Below are 22610 nucleotides of genomic sequence, written 5' to 3'. Positions count from 1 at the left end.
AAGAAGCGGCGCGCGTGCAGTTGACCCCAAGTCGTAGTTTCGGGGCTGCCCCTGCGCTCCACGGGCAGACGGCCAAGCCGCCTCGCTTGGTGTCCCCCTCGGGCTGCAGACGGGGCGGCCGGCTGAGCCAGAAGCCCAGGCGGCCCCGTGTCCCCGTCCGACGACGCCTCCAGCGGCCGCATCTCCCTGGCTGGTGCTACCTCTCGGCCGGCTGCACAGGGTATCCGGGCCCGCGGGGCAGGCGAGGCGCACAGAGGGCCCAGGGCCGGGCGGGATCTGGGGTCCCGTCCCCACAGGAGCTCCGGGCCCCTGGCCTCCGCTGGAACCCGGGAGCCGGGTGCGCCCCGAGAAGCCGGGAGGCGGCGAGGAGAGAGCGGGGCGGTCTCCGTGCCCCAGAGACGGTTCCGATGCCTCGCGGGCCGGAGATGTGGACGACCCGGGGATCCCGCCGGCGGCACAGCGACCCCTCTCCCGGGCTAAGGGCTTCCGACCGACCGGGCTCGTCCCCGCGGGGAGAAACTGCACCCGCTCCCCGCACGCGGCCACAGACGGGGCCTCGCGTCCCCGCCCGCTCGCCTCCCCGGGCCCGACCCTGGGCCTCCGGCCGCTTCGGGAACCGGGAGAGGAGGACCGGGAGAAAGGGCGCAGGCGACACACCCGAGCTCGGTCGCGGGGCCCAGGGCTCAGAGGTGCGGGCGCCCGGGCCCCCCTCCAGCAGAGGCCCCGAGCGGGAAGCTCCGGGACTGGGGATCACCGACGGGGCGGGGCGGAAGGAGTCTCCCGGGGCTCCGGGCTCAGCAGCGCTGCTCTTTCTCAAGTGCTTCTTGATCTCAGCGGTCCGAACGGCCTCTGCAGTCCTGCCACGCTGCTGTTACCACGTTGTGCTTTTGTGTTGAATGGACGCTGTAGATCAGGACATCACGGGGGAACCAGGAGTTAGAGAGGGTGGGCACTTGCACAATAGGTGGTGAGAAGACCCGGCGTCTCAGGGACCCCCACACCCGCAGCCACATCCTGCCCACCCAGCTCCCACCCTAATGTCTGGGGCTGCTCCTGCCTGAACCCTGCAGAGGCCTAGCTGTCCCTTGGATTCTGTGCCTGTGTTCACCGGGACCTCTCCAGGCTCAGCCCTGTCTGTGCAGACCCCACCCACCCTCCCCGACCTCATGCTTCAGGAAACGACCCTGAGAGGTGTCACCCAAATACAATCTGATCGTTGTTTCTCGCTGGCGAAAAATTAGGAAAGCATTCTTCTAGGCCTATTTATTGTGACCCACATTATGATCCAATTGTTTTATTATCTGTGTATTATACTATCGTAGGTGATTATACTCTGAGCTGTTGTGAAGGTACTTCGCAATTGTTTAAAGTAATTTTTTCTCAAGTTGTGCAGAAAGAGTAATGTGATCAACAGTTTCCCTCCCTCAAAAGACGTCCAGGTCCTAATCCCCAGAACCTGTGGCTGTTAACTCACATGGCAAAAGGGACTTGTGTGGGTGTGATTAAAGAAAGGATCTACACCCAGAGGCCCTCTGGGTTACTGGTGAGGGTGCAATGTAGTCCCAAGGGTCCTCAGAAGTCTGAAAGGGAGTCTGGAAGGTCACAGCTGGTGAAGGAGACGTGAGGACATGAGCTAGAGCGGGGCTGAAGTGGCTGCTGGGCCCACAAATGAGCATTGCGGTGACCCCTAGAAAGAACACCCCCAGATCCTCCAGAAGGAACCCAGCCCCGCTGACACCTCGATGTCCCCACTACTACTACTACTAAGTCGCTTCAGTCGTGTCCGACTCTGTGCGACCCCACAGACGGCAGCCCACGAGGCTCCGCCGTCCCTGGGATTCTCCAGGCAAGAACACTGGAGTGGGTTGCCATTTCCTTCTCCAATGCATGAAAGTGAAAAGTGAAAGTGAAGTCGCTCAGTCGTGTCTGACTCTTCACGACCCCAGGGACTACAGCCTCCCAGGCTCCTCTGTCCATGGGATTTTCCAGGCAAGAATACTGGAGTGGGTTGCCATTGCCTTCTCTGCACAGTGAGATCTATACTGGACTTCTCCAGATGGATGAGAAAGTGAACTTGTGCTCATTTGTTACACCAACAATAAGAAATGAATATAGGTAGGGAAATGTATCTTTTTTAAAAATACATGGGTACCTACTGGTAGGAAGAATTTCTTTAAAATTTAAAATGTTTTCTTTAAAAAATGTATTTTTTAAAAGATGTATGGCCCCCCTACTGGTAGGAAGAATTTCTTTGTATCAGGGAGTTAGAATGAGGAAAGGTAACTTGATAATATGTATCCTCAGAAAAGCAATTCAGAAGCCACTCTCCTGAGAAAGAGGGAAGATGTGGGTAGATATGAAAGGCCCTCCCTGGGGGCAGAAAGGGACTGTGGGCAGAGGAGCCTCAGGGAAACAGCTGGGAGGGTTGTGCTCGTGATCTTACGTAGATCTGGAGATGCTCTGGAGACAGCTGAGCTGAGAGAGGGTGATGCACAAGGGGGCTCCTGGGGCCTTGCACCTGCATCTTGACCACCAGGTGAGCGCCGTCCCTCAAAGATGAGCATCCAGAACCGGCGGGGTCCCACTGGAGGGAAAGAGTAACCAGGGGAAAAAATGACCTTATATCACAACGTGCCCCATGGAAACTTAGCTTTGCATCTTTCTCTTCTGACACCTAGCTGAAAGTGACAGCGATGTGTTATCAAATGCTGAGGTAAGAAGCCAGGCATTCTCAGTGCACAAGCCTGAAGTAAACCGTGCTTGTGTGAGTTGGGGGAACACGAGCCGGCTCTGAGTCACACAAACATCCACATCCTATCGCTACCCCTGTCTACTTGTGTGATTTTGGACAGGACACCTAGTGTCTTTAATCACCTGTTTCTTTACTTCTAGAGTAGAAATGACAATCCTATTGCATCATAGAGCCATGTGGAAAGTTACATGAGATAAGACATGTATTGGCACTTAGATGAGGGTAGCTCAGTTCAGTTCAGTCACGCAGTCATGTCCAAGTCTCTGTGACCCCATGGACACCAGGCCTCCCTGTCCATCACCAACTCCCTGAGCTTACTCAAACTCATGTCCATCAAGCCAGTGATGCCATCCTGACATCTCATCCTCTGTCGCCCCCTTCTCCTGCTTTCAATCTTTCCCAGCATCAGGGTCTTTTCCAGTGAGTCAGTTCTTCACATCTGTGAGGGTAGCTATTGATCCCCACAGATCCCAGGGAATGACTCTTGATACTGAGCACAGGGGGATCATGCTTAGCAGCCTCTGGATTCTGGTCCTGCTTTGGATTCTTTCCATCCATCTGGCCTGTTTCCACTTCTGCATCCCCCTTGGTTCAAAAAGACCTTATTACTCTCAGCTTTAAAAATCTACTTTTCACTGTACAAGGTTGGAGGAGTTGGTGAGAAGCAGCCCTTCTCTGTGCCCACTCTGAGCCCTTTGAGTTCAGGAAACAAGGTTCTGAGGCAGCTGACAAAACTCAGACTTTGGTACTTTTAGAAACCCAGCCAAGATTAGAGCAAGTGAGAGTGAACACGATTCAAATGCAGAGGAGTCCTGTCCCTGGGTCTCAGACCCACAGGACGTCCACTTCCCATTCTACTCAGATCACCTCGGCAATTGCTTTCATGTTTTTTTTGAAGTGACTTTATAGATTTCTCGGGCTTCCCTGGAGGCTCAGCTGTAATAAATCTGCCTGCAGTGCAGGAGATATGGGTTCCATCCCTGACTCAGGAAGATCCCCTGGAGAAGGAAATGGCAACCCACTCCAGTAATCTTGCCTGGGAAATCCATGGACAAAGGAGCCTATCGGATTACAGTCCATGGGTTCCCAAAGAGCCAGACACAACTTAGTGATGAAACCACCACCACATTATTATCAAAGCAATCTATACTTTATTGTAGCAAACTTTGAAAAATACTGATAACTAGGAAAGAAGACATTTAAATTTACCTGTATACAATTCAGAAAATCTACCTATCAGAGATGATCTCGCTTCATATTTTGGTTTATTTCCTTTCCAATTTAAACATTTCCATGGTGTGAAAGTTGCTATCCTTGTTTAACCAAATCCTTATGCTGAGAGTAAAGATTATTTCTCATTTTAGAGTACATATTCTAATAGTCAAAATATTTACCTAATTACTTGGTATAAATTCCCAGAAGTGAGACTTTAAACTTCCACCCCAAACAGAAATCATTTTTACAGCTTTTTGATCTGTATGTACTTTCAAAGGACCAAACAAGAAGGAATGTTGAATACTTAGATCTGCAAAGGATGATAGCTGCAATCTTTGTTAAATGTGTATGATATTATTTTATGAGGAATTTCTCTCTATTTAATAGAAGACAAAATAATACCTCAGCCTTAATTTGTTGAGGGAAGTTGACTTTTTTTTCTGTCTTCTAACAAGCATTTGTATTTCTTTATATGAACATTTCAGTTTATGGATCTTGCCAAAGTTTTTGCTAGATTGTTTTATTACACACTTATAGGAGCTATGTGTTGGTAATGTCAGACTTTGTCAAGTGTATTATAGTTTTGAGTTTGTAACTCTCCTTTTCCTTTTTGACATGTAAGTGTTTAGCAATGTTGTAGTAAAACCTATGAAGACTTTTCTTTGTAGTTTGACATTCAATGTAATGCTTATATATTAGTTTTCTGGGGCTGCCATGACAAAATCCCACATCTCCAGAAGCTTGAATGGCAGACATTTGTTTTCTTACAGCTCCAGAGGCTGGACATCCAAGAGCATGGTGTGGTTGGGGTTGATTCTCCCAAGGACTTGCTCCTTGACTTGCAGACAATGGCTTTCTCTGGGTCCTCACTTGACCCTTCCTCTGTGTGCACCCTTCCTGGGGTTTCTTTCTGTTTTCAATTTCCTTTTCTTACATGCACAAGAGTCATACTGGATTAGGGCACAACTTAAAGGCCTCAATTGATTTATCTCTTTAAAAACTCTGTCTGCAGATACAGTCACATTCTGAGTCCCTGCAGGTTAGAACTTCAACACATTTACCTGAGGGGACACAACCCAGTCCATCTGAGTTTATCAAGGTCTTCCCCATCTCAAGACTGCATACATATTTATACTTTATTCTTAAGGTTTATGGTATCAAATTTTATATTAAATGCCACTTGGAATTTATTTTGATATGTGGCACAAATCTTACTGAGAAATAGATTATACAAAGAAAAGCTTGTAGGTAATATAAGTACATAATTTGCAGGATAATAGTAAAGTGAATTCTCATGTTCTCAACACCCACTCTCATTTTAAAAGATCCTAATTTTTCTGGATATCTCAATTCTATGTCATTCCCTGCCTTTTATTTGAGATTGGCACACGCCTATGAGTTCCTAAACAGTACACAAGATTTTCCTCTTTTGTCCCTTTATGTGAGTAGAATCACAGTGATTATCCTTTTGTGACATAATATTTATTTTGTGTGTGGTATCGGTTTCTGAGGTTCATTCATTCATATGCATGCCATTGAGTTACTTTTACTGTTATATAGTAGTCCATACTTTAGATGTACCAGATCTATCCATTCTATTGTTGCTGGATGTTGGCGCTGTTTACAGCTCTTTGCTTTTAAGAATATCATTCACATGTATCTGTTTTATGAGCTGGATGGGAATTAATGAAACCTAGGGTGTGCACTTGTGCAGCTGTGCTATGTTACAACAGTTGCCATTCTGATTAACAAGGAATGACAGCTTCTTCTGTTCCACATCTGAGCCAGCCTTTCATAGTCACTCACAAATGTTTGCTCAACTGTGAGCTGTGAGATGCTGTTTTGTTACACTTTTATCTAGTATTTAATTTATCACAAATGAAATTGATCACATTTTAAATGTTCATTGGACTTCCATGTTTCACCTTCCATGCAATGCCTGTTAATGTGTTTTTGACATCTACTTTAAAATAAATATATTTATTGGTTAAAGATCTTTACACTTGTTGCACATGTCACTTCCCACTCCCTGGCTTTTGCTTTCCTCATTTTATGATGTCTTTTGATGAGCAGCAGTTGTTACTTGTAACATGATCATATTTATCCATTTTTGCTTACTCATTTGTTTGGCTCTTTAAAGAAGTTCTTCATCCCCCAGACATCATATTAGCATTCTGTTAGGTATTATCCAAAAGGTTTCATGTTTTTTGTCTTTCACACTTAATATTCAATTTATTAACACCTTCAATTTAAGTTTCAATTTACCTGCAATTTATATTCATGCCTTGTCTGAAGAAAAACAGCTTCTTTTCCAGCAAAACCTGTGGAGAGAAGATAGCACCCTACCCTCTCCCCACATCTCCCTTCACCCACAGCCCCATCCCTAGAGGCTGACAGAGATGCAAGAAATAAGAGAGAGTGAGAGAGCAGGACAAATGGAAGAGAAGGATGGAGCTGATGCCTTCCGTGTGAGGTGTGGGATCTCTCCCCAGGATGGAGTGTTTAAGTAAAGGCTTGAAGCCAGTGAAGGAATGAGCTGTCTGTTGCTGGAAGAGAAGTGTGTTTCAGGGGAATTTCAGAGAGAAGGGAAATGCTCTGTAACTGGGGGAGCATGGGGATTTCAAAGAACAGCCCAGGGTGCCATGTGGTCCAGCACCTGAGAGGAGAAGGCGGGGGTTGGGGGGTGGGGGGGATGAGGTTCATTTTCACAAACGTTCCTGTTCACACTAGCTGCCTCCACCTCCAGGTACAAAAGTCTCACTTTTAAAGACTCACCTGAACCTGCCCCCTCTATGAGACTGTCAGGGCCCCCAGACTCCTGAGTGGAGCGAGTGGACTCTCCACTGCCCTGTGATGGGGGTTACTTTCTGTATTACCAGCAGAGAATGAGCTTCTCAAAGACAGATTTTGTTCTTTATCACTAGTGATAAAAATGTCCAGTAAATATTGGATGAATTTACAAATGAATGATGAAGGAATGATGCTAACATTTTCTTCAATCTTCACCATGGCCCCTTAGAAACTAGGTATAGTAGGAACCCTGGGCTTCTGTTAAAAAGAATCTAGTAATGGTCAGGTCAGTCTTTAACTTTGTAGGTAGGTCCTAGGAATGAGACTCAGGCCAAAGCTTCCTGCCGCCTCCCCTCACTGAGAGTTGGTGAGCAGTCAGCCCTTCTCTCTGTGTTCCGCCCAGTGGGTGTCAAGGTCTGCAGGCTCCATGGGCTAATCTTCCACCTGGCTTGGCTCTCCTTGGCCATCCCAGATTCACAAGTGCCCATCTGGTACAGGGACCAAGAAGCTGATGTCATTACCTGCTGTGAGTCACAGCCCTGGGACCCTGGTTGATTTGCATTTGCTTCTGGTGACAAGGGCACCTGCCTGTCCCTGAATAGAAGGGCTGGTCATGCTGCCCTGGTTAGCTTCCTGTACAGACAGCCTCCTGTCGTTTCACCTTGACTCTGCCTGTCCCTTTGCCTTATTGGGCCTTCCTTCCTTTCACAGCCACTGCTGTTCCTCACCCTGAATGAGGAATTAGGTAAGTTCTTATGACCCCAAGAATCCCCAGGTGGTGAGTTAAGTGGCCAGCCCTGGCCTTCGCACCCCAGGATGATCAGCAACCTAGCCCGCACTGAATGCAGTCGATTCGTTCTGCCTGAGAGAGAGGAGTAGAGGGTGGACTTGGGGTGGGTCCTGAAGGTATTTACTGAGTCAGAGATGCTGAGATCAAGCCTGGTTTTCCTGATGGGGAGTCTGAATCATCATTGAAAGACGGCAGCCTTCCCCAGCAGTCTGGGGGCTCAGGAAGCCCAGCCAGCCTGCAGGTCCTCTGCTACCCCTGAGTGAGCCCGCAGACAGCTGCTCTGGGGTCCATGGGCTGCTCTCCTCTTGGAGTTTTCTGGTGGTTTTGGTTCATTGCTCTCCTCACATCTCCTTGGACTATTCAGCACAAGTGATGTGTGCTTGTTCCCTGAGACACTAAACACACTGGAAATTCGTCCTTTTCTGTGACCTGAGTTTTGTAAGCATCTTAAATATCTAACAGAATCAGGTACAGAATGTCAGAAGAAGAATGAAAATAAAGAGAAATGAAATGTCATTTTTCATTTTTTTTTTCTTTTTGCTGGATTCAGTCTTTTAAAAAAATTAACTAATTGATTAATTTATTTTGGCCACAGGTGAGTGGTTGGGAACTCATGCCTGGAGTATCTAGCAGGGCTTTAGAGGTTTGGCTGTCATAACTTCTTTCCATCTCCTCAGCTTTATCTGGTCAGTTTCAACCGTCCTGCATGAGGATGCAGAGGAGGACAGTGGTGGCTGAGTTCTTGACTTTGAAACAATGAGAGGGACTTGCTTTAGCTCCTGGTTTGATCTGTGTCTTGCCAAATTGTCCAATTTCTCCTCTCAGCCTGGATCTTCTAACACCACCCAGGAAATATTAATGACAGTAACATCCACCACTCTGTTAGGCATATGCCAGCTCAGGGACTGATATGGAAACAGCCTCTTTCTGTCATTCACACCCAATGTTACAGCATCTGCAAAGGTTGTGACTTTAGAGGAGAGATAGGAGAGGTTTCTATTAAAATTAAAAAAAAAAAAAAAAATACAACCCTCAGGCTTACTAGAGAAAAATCCCCTGACTTACCATGTGAATGGCTACCATGGCCTCAGGTGTGTAGTGAGCACAGAGGATAGTGATGAGTGTGAAAGAAGTCTCCAACCAGGAGAATAGGCATGTCATCAGGTGAGCCCAGTGTGACAGATGCTGGGGCAGAGGTGGTGAAGGGCAAGAAGGAGCAATGAGAGATTATTTACTTTTCCTAATTTTAAAAAATAGTAAGCTTTTATAGACTATATTTGAACATTTTGGTAGCTACAAAAAAGATAAATAAAAGTTTTCACTACCTTCTTCACAATAACTCAGTTTCCCTCTGTTCTTAAACTTTGTTCAAGTTTGAAAATTAAATGCAATGTGTGTTGATACTTATTTCTTAATGGTGACTGTGCATTGAGGAGAGAGGGTAGAGTGGACCGAATAAAGCACAGGGCGCTGGACAGCAAACTGCAGACTAGGGCGCCCCAAGCCCGGACTCCCCACGGTGAAGTCAGCAAAGCAACCAGGGTCTGCCAGTGCAGAGGACCCGAGAAGCAGCAACAGTGATCTCTTTTCTGCTCCCACCATTGCCAGCCCTAGCAGGAGTCCAGATTAGCTCCTGGGGTGTGTGTGTGCCTCTATGTTTGTACGTGTGTGTGTGTGTGTGTGTGCTTCGTATTTCTTCCTGCCGCATAAGTGAGCCTGGATGCTTCAAGTAAGCAATGGCCATGCCATGCAAACAGCACAGTGAAAAGGATAGTGTCTTTGGGAGTTAAGTGTGCACACAGAGTTTGTATAATCAGTCCAGGTGCAAACTTCCGGTTGTTCCCGTGGTTCATACCTGTTTTGTGAGGGGAATGGTCTTCCCTTAGGATATCAGCTCAAAGCTTATAGAGAGAAGGACTGCACAGGTATATGTTAGAGCCAGCAGCTCTGGGCATGGATGATTGGGCAAACCAAGTGTATTGCTACAGGCTCCTGACATGAAGGAAGAGACTGTGGACATAGGGATCCCAGGCCTGCAGAGTCAGAGTTCTGATTGCCTGCAGGGGCTGTGGGTGTTAGTGGAGCAGAGAGGTGCAGGGGCTGAGATGCCAGCTGCCTTCCCAAGACTATAGTAGGGGGGAGCAGAGAGGCACGTGGTGTGGCCCATCTTTGTTTCTGGCACGTCTTTCTGTCCAGACTCCAGGCTACAGGGAAGACTTGATTCTTGCTCTTTAAAACCGCTTTGGCTATTCTAACTCTATTTTTCCACTTCATTTTTTAAAAAGGTATATATATATATACCCCTGGAAGTGCTAAAACTTTGTTTTCATTTGACAGTTTGCCATCGATATCTTTCCAAGTCAGTACCTATGGATCTAACTCATTTAAACAACAGCAATAAACCAAAAGCAAATTGATAGTCTTGTGTTATGTGAATGCACTGAAAATTTACTTGGTGCCTTGCATGCTTTCTAAATATTCTGTTATGTAATGCTGATGTCAACATTCTTAATATACATGTAGTCACACAAATGTTCTCACACACCCGTTTCTTGTCATCTGGCTTTGCTTGGTGAAGACTAAAAGACCAATTACATAGTCAAGTTTCCAGTCATTTCTTTCCTAGCTTCTGAGCCTTGTATTTTTGTACTTTAGTAACATCTCAATTCTGAAATTACAGATTAAGATGTCTTCCGTGCTTTCGTTCTTCCTGTTTTACTTTCGTTCTTTCCGTTTTCCTTTCGCTGTTTCAGCTCACAGTTCACACAGCCCAGCCCCCTGCAGAATCTCCCTTGCTCAGGTTGGCCTGCGGCCCTGCAGTCTCGCGGGGAGGGCCTCTCCGCCGCGGCCTCCCGCTCTCCGCCCGCCCTCGTCTGCCGCCTGGGCCGCTCCGCGACGCCGCGTCGCGCTGTCCTGAGCGGGGAGCCCCCTCCGAGGCAGAGGCCCCGGGCGAGCTCGGGCGTTAGGGCAGTTGGCGCCGCTGCGGCCTGCCGGCGAGTCGTCCCGGGGACACTCGAACCGGTTGTCGGGCGCCCCTGGCGGCCGCTTTCAGAGCGTTCCTTTCCTTCGGCGACCTTCATAAGGGCTGCGACTCAGCCAGCGAAAGCGAAGCGGAGCTCCAGAGACTCGCAGCACTGGCGGCGATAACCCCGGTGCTTCGAAGACCTGGGCACGCCTGCTCCTGCTGAAGATTGATTCTGCAGGTGTCCGTGAGATGGCCTGGCGCTGCGGGGGTGCGAGGTGGTTGGCGCTCGGGGTCGACCAGCATCTCCCCGCGTCCTTCTATTCGCGGGGCCTTGGAGCAAGTAGGGGAAGAGTCTTCGCACCAGGATTCCTGTGGCTCGGCGGCCAGGCTCCTGCGTCACCGTTAGGGGCGTTCGTTTCCCATCCTCGGTACCCCGCTCCAGGCTCTAGAGCTTGGCCAGCCCGGCTGAGTCCGTGCTTGGGGGGCTCGTTGGCGGGCCGCCTGGGCCCGGTCTCCAGCCCTGGACGCGTCCTGCTCCCGCTGGACTTGAACGGTGAGGCTTGCGTGGCGAGTACGGCCGTATATCTAGAAGCTCTACGGCAATCCGAACGTGTTCTCCGCCCGCGGGGACGCCTGGGTTACCGCTTGCGCCCAGGAGAGTGATGGTGCCCCGAGCGGTGTCCTGGGGCCACATTTTCCGTTTTTCACTCCTCGGCTGGGAATGGCCCTGTGTCTCCGTCGTCGGACGGCTCAGGGTTCCCGCCGGCCAACCCTGGATCCCGGGCGTCCTCACACCGAGTGGAGCCTGGCCGGACGCGCGGAACAAGGCGTCGCTGGGCTGCGCGCCCGGCCCTCCCCGCGGCACCGACATCCCTGTGCTTGGATCTCACGGCCCCACGTTCTCGCCGCCTGGGGGCCCCGGTTCGCACCAGGGCCGGGCGGCGGGGTAGCTGCTCCGCGATGGCAGCTGTCGTGTCACTAAGCTCTGCGATCGTCCGAGGCCGGGCTGCGTCTTCGCGGAGAACGCCTGTAGTTTCTTCTGTTCACCTTGCGGGCTCGTCGTTTGTGTGGACCACACACGGGTCCCTTCCCGCGGGTGACAACAGGGAACGAGGCGGGCGAGCAAGGAGGTCGCCCAATGCGCGGCTGTAGTCCTGCCCGGGCACGGTGGTCAGAGGCACTAAACAAATGTTTGAGACCCGGAAAGTGGCCGGGGCCGTGCGGTGAGGGTACAAGGAAACGCGAGCCTGGCGCGGTCTTCAGTCCTGGGAGAGCCTCTCAACACGCGCGGACGGGAGACCGCTCAGAGGAGAGAAATGCGAACTCAGAGGAAACGAGTGCGGAGTGGTGGTGCTGTGCCTTTTCCGCCCTGCGATTCGAGATTGTTCCGCTGGCGTTCATGCTGTTTGGTTGTAGCCGGGCAATCACCGCAGACAGGTCGACCAAATGGCCAGACTTTGGTGCTTTGAAATTTGCGATAGTATAGATTTTACGTGAAAGATACAATATTGTAGATGAAATACATAATGAAAATTACTATTATCTTTATCATTCCACGTTACTGTTGTTTTTACCATTATGTGTAGTCAATGATAAACTTTACCCACAACATAGCTAGCTGCTCAGTTGAAGATGACCAAAGAGGAGTTTCAGTTAAAGGAGAGGAAACTACAACCCACGAGGCCCTGTCCCATGCTCCGCAGCAACTATTCTGGAAACCCACACCCCCAAATTCTGCTGCAATAGGCCTCAAGGTCCGGTCTTGGTCAGTGACTGTGTCCTCATTTATCTTTTCCAATTAGAAACAAATCGGCGGGAATTTGTTCCTCTAAGCAAGCCCGTGGGGGCCCCTATTCCTGTCAGCCTCCAACTTCCTGCATCACAAGCTCTGAGCAGGACACGCCTTCCTGTTTTGCTACCACTCCTATGCGTACCCCTAGTCTCAGCCTAACGCAAGTGGTGCTGGCTGACTCCTTGCAATGCAAATAGTAGCTGCTCAATGCACTTACTGATCGGTATTTTTAAATATTCATAAACATCGTAATGGAAGGATAATACTGAGTTAGGAACATGTGTGACATTGTTAACGATTTCCTTAGTATTTAGACATTAAACGGAGGGCTCCTTATAACTTTTCCATCCTAAAACTAAAGCTATTGAAGGAGGGGAGAGAAGCTCAAGAAGCAAGTGATATACAAATATACACGTATATATATAATTATTGCCTAATTTGCTTTGTTGTATGGCAGAAACCAACACAAAATGGTAAAACAACTTTCCACCAATTAAAAAAAAATTAAAAGAATATGAAAGCTATTCGAAGGCCTTTTGTATGCAGACATACTGCCACAGTTTTTCACTTTTTTAGTAGAATTCTAAAATTGGAATGACAAGAGGTTTATTGACGTCTTTAAAAAAATTGCTTTCTAGAAACATATCCATTTATGTGTGTACTACGCACTATCCTTCATTTAATTGCCATATTTTGAAAAAAATTTTAATGTAGAAGGAATTGTTTTTTTGCTCGTGAAACCAATGTTTTATGTTATTATTCATTATGGAACCTCACCTGTGTCTCTTCATATTGATATTCGAGAGACTTAGAGGGATCGTTAAGCAGTTGTGGTGGAGAAGGCAGTGGCACCCACTCCAGTACTCGTGCCTGGAAAATCCCATGGAAGGAGGAGCCTGGTAGGCTGCAGTCCGGGCCTCGCTAAGAATCGGACACAACTGAGCGACTTCACTTTCACTTTTCACTTTCATGCACTGGAGAAGGAAATGACAACCCACTCCAGTGTTCTTGCCTGGAGAATCCCAGGGACGGGGGAGCCCGGTGGGCTGCCGTCTATGGGGTCGAACAGAGTCGGACACAACTGAAGTGACTTAGCATAGCATAGCATAAGCAGTTGTGGAATTTTTTCTCGGAGTAGCTCCCTCCTCTTTGATGCTCTGCCACACAGATTATAGCCTCCGTGGCCTCCCAGCTCACCAGTGTTCTCAATTCAGATTTTTGCCAGAATGTTTATGGTTCCTCTACCCTCAGCTGCAGCGTGAAAACCCCCTGAAGGCAGAGAGCTGCTGAGTCATCAGGTTGACGTGTGTGCTCACCTTCACTCGAGGAACCTAGTCCTGGAGCCTAACACTGCCTGCTGTTCAGGGTCTGAGAACCGGTTCCTATTTTGTTCAGCTTTCTAATTCCCAATAGTAGGTGAGGAAGTCTAGACGCTGTTCCTCTTATCATTGCAGGAAGGGAAACCCTTCCCGGGGCCCTAGAGTGGGCTCACACGTGCTGACACAAAGCAAGAGACTTGATTAGGAAGGGCAGGCAGGAGGACAGCAGCAGGGCGAGGAAGCCCAGGGGACTTCTCACCACGTGACCTGCAGTCTCAGGATTTATGGTGATGGGGTTGATTTCCAGGTTGCCTCTGGCCAAGCATTCTGACTCAAGGTTCATTTCATGGATTTTGTTCAGCTTTCTAATTACCAGTAGTAGGTGACGAAGTCCAGACACTCCTTCTTGTATTTAGAGGCAGAAATCACATTTCAAGAGAAAATTATACTTTTGAATCAATAATTTAAAATCACCTAACCATATAGGCTTGAAGGTGTCTTTTGTTTCATATTCTTTGTTTTGCTCATGAACATGTTAAAATGAAATATCAGGAGACACATTTAGATGGCTTCCTCCACCCCCCCACACCAGAAGAACTTTATGCCAATAAATCCTGGGTAAGGCCTTAGGAGTCTCTGAGTTTGAATTCTTCAGGTATATCAAGTCACTGAGGCCATTTTTGCTCCTGTTTTCATAAGATCTGTTGGTCTAATAAGTCACACTAAATTTTCCCACAGTTTATATTGTGGAGAATGTTTTTCACTGGAATCCCAGTGTCCATCTTCTTTTTCAGTCATTAGCAGTTCATTCTGCTCTAAAGTGTGCAGTTCACTATCTCTGGATTGGCTTGAGGTGACCACCTGTGTGACACCTGGCAGCTCCCGTCTCATTTTTAATCCATGAATTTGAATTAAAGGGACCTTAAGGCTCTTGTATTCATTACTCAATAAATACTTATCAACTGAGAATTGTAATCACTGGAGGCACATTAATAAGTGAACAGATAGGGACCCTGACTTCATGTGACTTTCTGGAGTACACAGACTCTTATAAATAAAAATTTTAATTGGGGAAAAGTTTTGATTAGCATTACAAAGAAAAAACTGAGCTTTCCAGGTGACTCAGTGGTAAAGAATCCACCTGCCAAGCAGGAGACACGCGTTCAATCTCTGGGTCAGGAAAATCCCCTGGAAAAGAAAATGGCAACCCACTCCAGTATTCCTGCCAGGGAAATCCGAGGGATAGAGGACCCTGTCAGGTTGCAGTCCCGGGGTCGCAGGAGTCAGACATGACTTAGTGACTAAACAAAAACACTGATGGAAAACATCAGGATCCCGAGGGATGGTAAACGGGAAACACCAGCATTAGACAGGCTGGTCCAAGAATGCCCATCCGAGAGGTTAATATCTGAGCTGCCATCCAGCTGAGCAGAAAACAGCAGCCACTTTAAGCTCTAGGACAATGGCATTCTAGGAGAGGGAAGAGCAGGTACCAGTGTCCTGAGATGGGCACCAACTTGGAGGGTGGAAACACATGGGGGCTGAGTTGACATGAGTGAGCGCACACGTGGTGAAGGGAAGGGGGCGGGGCGGGGGGCGGAGTCAGTGCTAGCTCAGTGCTAGCAGTCCCTGATCCCGGGATTTGATCCTGCTCTGAATACTTCTCCATAAATACAGCACATTGATGCCATGTGCCCACACAGATGGATGACGCAGGGCCCTGGCAGTCAGACAGAGTGCATGCGATAGTCAAGGCACCAGCAAGATCACAGGATCTGAGATCAGCAGGAACCTTGATGGTACCACAGAGCCTATTTTAAACTCAGGAGACTGAGGAGCAATTTTTGTAGTCTTGGCCAGTATGGACCAAAATAAATTTATTTCTACAGTTTGCAGAACTGTTGCCTCAAAAAAATGTTGGACTTTTTATGAAGTTTAGGTAAAAAGGAAACATAGAACCCATGCCTAGAAATCCTACTTCCATGGGAGAAAGCCCACCAGGAAAACTGCTTGGAAAGTTTAAGGAATGTGACTTTTAAATTATTAAAAAGAAAGACAATGAAATACAAGAAAAGTTCAGAGACAGAAGGGGTTGATCCAAAGCCAGCAGGCTTTGTCCTGGTGAAAAACCCAGCACACAGCACACTTCCTCATGTTGCTGGGTTTATTCCTCCAATGACTTCCCATGGACTGTAGCCAGCCAGGCTCCTCTGTGCATGGAATTCTCCAGGCAAGAATACTGGAGTGGGCTGCCATTTTCTTCTCCAGAGGCTCTTCCTGACCCAGGGGTCAAACCCGTGCCTCCGGCATTGCAGGCAGATTCTTTACAACCCGAACCACCAGGGAAGCCATTGCACTTTACATGGTGCCAATTTAAAATTCAGTTTAAGTAATTTTTTTCAGGTTAAGTAATTCCTAAGACCCAAAAAGCCCCCCCTTGATGTTATCTGCACAGTGGTGAATGTAGTCTGCAAGAACACCCTCTTCCCTGAAGACCTCAAGTCACCAGCCTTTACCACACGTGTCTCCCATCACATCCGTCCGCCGGTGTCATGGGCTCTCTGCCCGACTCTGCACAGAACTGTTGCTGACGGCATCTCTTCTAGGCAGGGAGTCATTCTGTCAGCCATCACCTAAATTTCAACGTCCTGCCGTGTGAGGTTGTATTTCTATGTTCCTTAAGAGAGCATTTTAACAAAATCTCGATTTGAACATGAATGGGGTTTTACCTACCGATTTTATCTGTTTTTCATTGTATCCTATGGTCTGATTCTGCCCTTAGCCTCTCATGAAGCAACTTGCCAAGACTTATGAATGACTTCTGATCCCTTCTCCATTTACCGCCACCCTTCTGTGGCACATGCTTCTGTGACACGTCCTTATTGCCATGACGCTCTCCCCTTCCTTTTGGAATGCCTGCTGCTGCCTTCCTGCCTCTCTGCTGCATCCTTGCCCGTGTGTGTCTCTCCCTGGCACTCACAGCAGGTTCACAGCAGACTCACTCACATGTTGTTCCCTTTGTAGTCCCTGCCTCCCATTTTAGCTGTGCTATTTGGGTACAAATTCCCAAGTACAAATTCTCCAACCAAGACTCCTGCTCCCACATGTGGGCTCTGTAGAATCTTCACCTGAGAAATTACTGTGGATCAAACCTAATATACCTTTCCTTCTCCCCAGTTACACCCCTTACAGACACTCTCTCTCTCCTGGGCACGAGGCTCCCTGGTTCAGATCATCCATGACCCATTTCTCTACACTCAAGGAGTTATCTGGCCACGTTGGCTCCAGCTCTAATGGAGTGAGTTGAGCAGTGATGGACCCAGAGGAGAGTGGAGACAACAGGTACGTACCTGGTGATGTTTAAATGCACCGAGAATAAAGGGCAGTGCTGATGATAGGAAAGACTGTAGAGTGTTCTAAAGGTTAGAAAACGCTGGAAAGCAGTTTTAAACACAGGTGGGGGAGTGGTGTGATAGAGAAGTTGCAGTTTAAACAGAAAGGCTCTTTGCTGGCTCAGAAGGTTCTTACTGGTAGCATCTTATCAAATGCTCTCTCAGTTACAAATACTCCAGGTTACAAATCCTTTAGAAATATATCCTACACATTTGCTAGCAGCAGAATAGTACAGGTCACAGTTCTCCATTGCAGCATTGTCCGTAATATAAACAGAGTGTTGCATATCAGTGTTCATCCCAAAGTGGATGGCCAAGAAGTATTATACTACTACATCATCCACTCAGTGCATTGCTGTGCAGGAAATTATGTCCTGATAGAGGACAACTTCCAAGGCATTGTCAAATAAATAAAAGCAACATGTAACAAAACACCATGCTTAATATACCACTATTTGTGTTTTGAATTAGGGCATGAAGGAGAAATATATTTTCATGTTTGCTTACAAGGAACTCTAGAAGGATCTGTAAGAAACAAAATACTACCTGTGGAGGTCAGATGGCCCTGGACACACAGACTAAATGACAGGAGGCACAGATTAAGGCAAAGTGTACTTTCAGTATCTGGAATCATGTGCCTGTATTATAACCTCTTTGGAATTTTCAATAAATTGAATTTTTAAAAACCTCCAAAGAATAAAATGCATTTTACTGTTTTTATTTTATATATTATTTTACTGTTTTTACCAACTGAATGACTTTCTGGTTGTTTTACCACGGTTGTTGTTTGGCTTCTCTAAAATGTCTATTCATGACTCTTTTCTGGTGGTTTTGACATTTTTATTTTAACTTTGGTAAGAAACAAAGAAAAAGATTTTTCTCAACACCCTAGGTAGTTCGTCCTTTTCTTTTTTCCTCCTTTCGGATACTTTATATACTTTGTGGGTTTTGGCACTATTTTCATAACTTTTATTTGCAAGAAAGAGGGTAAAGCTATGCTAGTTTGCTAGGGGTGCCAGAATAGAATACCACAGACTGAGGCTTAAATAACAGAATTTCATCTCGGTTATCCAATCTTACAGCGCTCAGCTGCTCAGAGCTCTCCCTTACTGTGCTATTTTCTCATATCAGCAGTTACGTTTCCTCTTTGTTACTGATTTTAGTTGTCTTTTTTCTTAGTCAATATAGCTAAAGATTTGTTACTTTTGTTGACCTGTTTGAAGTAACTTTTGTTTAAAATTGATTTCTTTGGTTTTCCTCTTCTGTATATTTATCTGAGAGCCAATCTTTACTATTTTCCCTCCTTCTTCTAGCTTTGAGTTTGGTCAGCTCTCCCTTTTCTGCCTAGGTGTAAAGATAGGTTGCTTATTCGAGCTTTCTTTTTAATGTATGCATTCTCAGCTTTACATTTCATTGTTGGTGATGTTTTTGCAGAATCCCATACATTTTGGTATGTTCTGTTAATATTTTGATTTGTTTCTAGGTATTTTCCAAGTTCCTTTTTTTTTTTTTTTAGCCTGCTGGTTATTTAAGAGTGTGTTTAATCTTCACATCCTTGTGGATTTTCCCACTTTTCCTTCTACTATTAACTTCGTTTCATTGCATTGTGACAGGAAAAAGTTCCATTCTATGATTTGAGTGTATTTATAGTAGACTTATTTTCTGGCCTAACATATGGTCAATTTTGGAGAATGTGCCCTGTGCACTTGTGAAAAGTATGGAATCTGTCTCTGCCCAGGTCACACGGTGCCCTAGCTGCACGGTTCTTAGGGATCACCTCTCACTGTTGGTCACGACTGTCAGGTCAGTCGGCCATGTTCGTGCATTAGTCACACGGGGAGATCACTGGGACAAAAGGGACGCCTTTCCGTCAGCCTGTGACTCTCAGTACCCCATTCTATGGCAGATAGGCTAAGAGTGAGCTCTGGTACATTCCGGGAGCCTCTCTCAGACTCACCCCTTGGCTACATTCTCAGAAACTGGAAATTTTAGCCCTGCAAAAGGCCTGGCCCAAATACAAACTCAGTTCAGTTCAGTTGCTCAGTCGTGTCCGACTCTTTGTGACCCCATGGACTGCAGCACACCAGGCCTCCCTGTCCAACACCAACTCCTGGAGCTTACTCAAACTCATGTCCATTGAGTTGGTGATGCCACCCAATCATCTCATCCTCTGTTGTCCCCTTCTCCTCCTGCCCTCAGTCTCTCGAAGTATCAGGGGCTTTTCAAATGAGTCAGCTCTTCACATCAGGTGGCCAAAGTACTGGAATTTCAGCTTCAACATCAGTCCTTCCAATGAACACCCAGGACTGATCTCCTTTAGAATGGACTGGTTGGATCTCCTTGCAGTCCAATGGACTCTCAAGAGTCTTCTCCAACACCACAGTTCAAAGGCATCAATTCTTCGGTGCTCAGCTTTCTTTATAGTCCAACTCGATGTTCACTCTTGCCATCTCCTGTTTGACCACTTCCAATATAACTTGAGTCATGGACCTGACATTCCAGGTTCCTCTGCAATATTGCTCTTTACAGCGTCGAACCTTGCTTCGAAGACCATTCCCATCTACAACTGGGTGTTGTTTTTGCTTTGGCTCCATCCCTTCATTCTTTCTGGAGTTATTTCTCCACTGATCTCCAGTAGCATATTGGGCACCTACCAACCTGGGGAGTTCATCTTTCAGTGTCCTATCTTTTTGCCTTTTCATACAGTTCATGGGGTTCTCCAGGCAAGAATACTGAAGTGGTTTGCCATTCCCTTCTCCAGTGGACCACATTCTGTCAGACCTCTCCACCATGACCCGTCCATCTTGGGTGGCCCCACCGGGCATGGCTTAGTTTCCTTGAGTTAGACAAGCTGTGGTCCGTGTGATCATATTGGCTAGCTGTCTGTGATTGTGGTTTCCGTCTGTCTGCCCTCTGATGCCCTCTCTCAGTGCCTGCCATCTTACTTGGGTTTCTCTTACCTTGGACGTGGGGTATCTCTTTATGGCAGCTCCAGCAAAGTGCAGCCGCTCCTCTTTATCTTAGAAATGAGGTAGCTCCTCTTAGCTGCCGCCCCTGACCTTGGACATGCGGTAGCTCCTCCCAGCCACACTCCTGCGCCATGGGGGACCGAAAAAAATGGCCTCTGAAGGGCACACTAGCTTTTGCCAAAAGCAGTTAGAGAACTCAGAATCTCCTTACGTTCAGTCCTTTGGGGCCCTCAGTCAGAATCCGGATTTCAGGGGCCCATGCCGCATGTCTCCCTGTTGCCTCCCTGTCTCCGGCCCCCCTCTGTCTCTCTCCATCAGGTTTCCTAGACGACTCCTACTCGACCTTTCATGCCCACATGATCTCTTGGAAAGGATTCTGAGGTTCCCTTTGGTCCAGGTCTTTCTCCTATATTCAAAAGCCTGAAGGATCAAAAGCTCTCCTAACATTCTGAAGCTCCCCTTCTAACTATGCTTATCTCTCAGGTGGGGAGAGAACCAAGCTTCCCCCACCCCTGAACATCCTAAAGAATTCCCTTGTAACTACTCCTGCTTCTCAGGGTGGGGAAGGACCAAGCTTCCCCCACTCCTGCAAATTCCCTTAACCCTTCAGATCCTTCTCATGGGACAAAGACCTCCCTTCCCACCAGAGGTACAATCCAAGATTTGTATCAGCTGATCTGCCCCTGACAGCAGAGTCAATTTGAGCACTATTTGGCCTATAATTCAGGTATAAAACTATGACTACAGAAAGGAAAGGTGACTTTCTGGCACAGGATGGCCATGATATTCTTTAGACTCTGGAGAAAACTGGTTAAACTGAAAATTTTTTTTTTCCTGGAAACTGGAAAACCAGGTATTTTTGCATATGCAATTAAAAACAAGTTTGTTAAAAAGACTGCCTAGGGAAAAGCTTGAAGTTAACCCTTTTCGTGTCCCTGAAATACACAGCCCACTTTGCCTGAGACCTCAGCCTTGGGCAAATTAGAACTTCAAAAAAATGGGGGTGAGTGGTGGGGTGGTCAAAGAGACATTTTAAATGTCAAGTGGAAAACTATGAGATTTCTGTCTGTCTGTCTCAATTTGTATGTCTCAGTGTGTGTCTTTTGTTTGTTTGTTTTAATAATATTGCCAAAATGGTAAATGAGTTCTAATTTAATTGGCCAAAGAAAAGTTGAAGAATAAAAATTCTTAAAGGAAGGGTTGGGGGAGCTGGTTGGTTGGTTTCACTTACCGGATCTCTAGTTGTTCCACCACCACTTGTTGAAAAGACTGTCCTTTCAGGATGCTGGTTGAAAGTCAGCTGGCCATACATTTGCGGGTCACATTTCCCTGGTGGCTCAGATGATAAAGCACCTGCCTACAATGCAGGAGACCCGGGGCTCAATCCCTGGGTTGAGAAGATCTCCTGGAGAAGGAAATGGCAACCAACTCCAGTATTCTTGCCTGGAAAATCCCATGGACAGAGGAGCCTGTTGGACTACAGTCCATGGGGTCGAAAAGAGTTGGACATGACTGAGCGACTTCATTTCACTTCACTTCAAAGAAAAATAAGTACTTACAAATCAGACAATTCTAAATACAAGAGAAATTAACCTAAATGAATATCAGATTCACGTGAACTGGGAAATATTCAATATGAAATATCTAGTATTGATGTTTGTTTGCTAATCTAATATAGACATGTCAAGAGTCGTTAACATTAAGCTTAATATTTTCGTTGTGCCTAGGTTTATTATAAGTTAAATATTGTTATATCTGTTACAAGTTTGTAAAGAAGGAAAGTACCTCTAGAAGAAAAAAAAACTCGTAAAAAATGTAAATGAGATATGAACTTTTAGATAAACTATTAAGACTGATTATATTTTAGGAATGTCTGTCTAAAATAGTCTCTCCAGATTGGGGTAACTTGAATTTCTGCTGCTGCTGCTGCTGCTAAGTCACTTCAGTCGTGTCCGACTCTGTGCGACCCCATAGATGGCAGCCCACCAGGCTCCCCCATCCCTGGGATTCTCCAGGCAAGAACACTGGAGTGGGTTGCCATTTCCTTCTCCAGTGCATGAAAGTGAAAAGTCAAAGTGAAATCGCTCAGTTGTGTCCGACTGTTAGCGACCCCATGGACTGCAGCCTACCAGGCTCCTCCGTCCATGGGATTTTCCAGGCAAGAGTACTGGAATAGGGTGCCATTGCCTTCTCAACTAGAATTTCCAGGGATGTGCTAAACTAAGTGACAGAAGCTTATTGAATAGCTAGGTCATTTCCAAATAAAATAAGATTTGGAAACATTCATTACTGAACACTAACTTCCTCTTAGAGAGAAACTAGAGATTTTGGACGATTAATGAATAATGTTTGGTGCCATCCTGAGATGTTCTCTAGAATTTTCTGTAGAAATTATCACTGGTAATTATGTTCGCCAATCTATAGAATGCTAATATAAAGGTCAGTTCTTGGTTGCTTAAGGAAAGTAGGATGTGTGTTTTCAGTAAAAAAGATATGAGACATGAAATTACATTTTATGAAGGGAGAAGGAAGTGGGTCTGACTTACAGGTGGCTGTTTCAGGTGGGAGAACAAAGTAATGGGTACAGAACGTGATGAGGTTTTATGGGAAGTGGACCCCAAGAGAA

Source organism: Bos indicus x Bos taurus, chromosome 11, assembly GCF_003369695.1.
Source record: "Bos indicus x Bos taurus breed Angus x Brahman F1 hybrid chromosome 11, Bos_hybrid_MaternalHap_v2.0, whole genome shotgun sequence".
NCBI classification, from domain to species: domain Eukaryota; kingdom Metazoa; phylum Chordata; class Mammalia; order Artiodactyla; family Bovidae; genus Bos; species Bos indicus x Bos taurus.
This window is presented reverse-complemented; position numbering follows the sequence as displayed.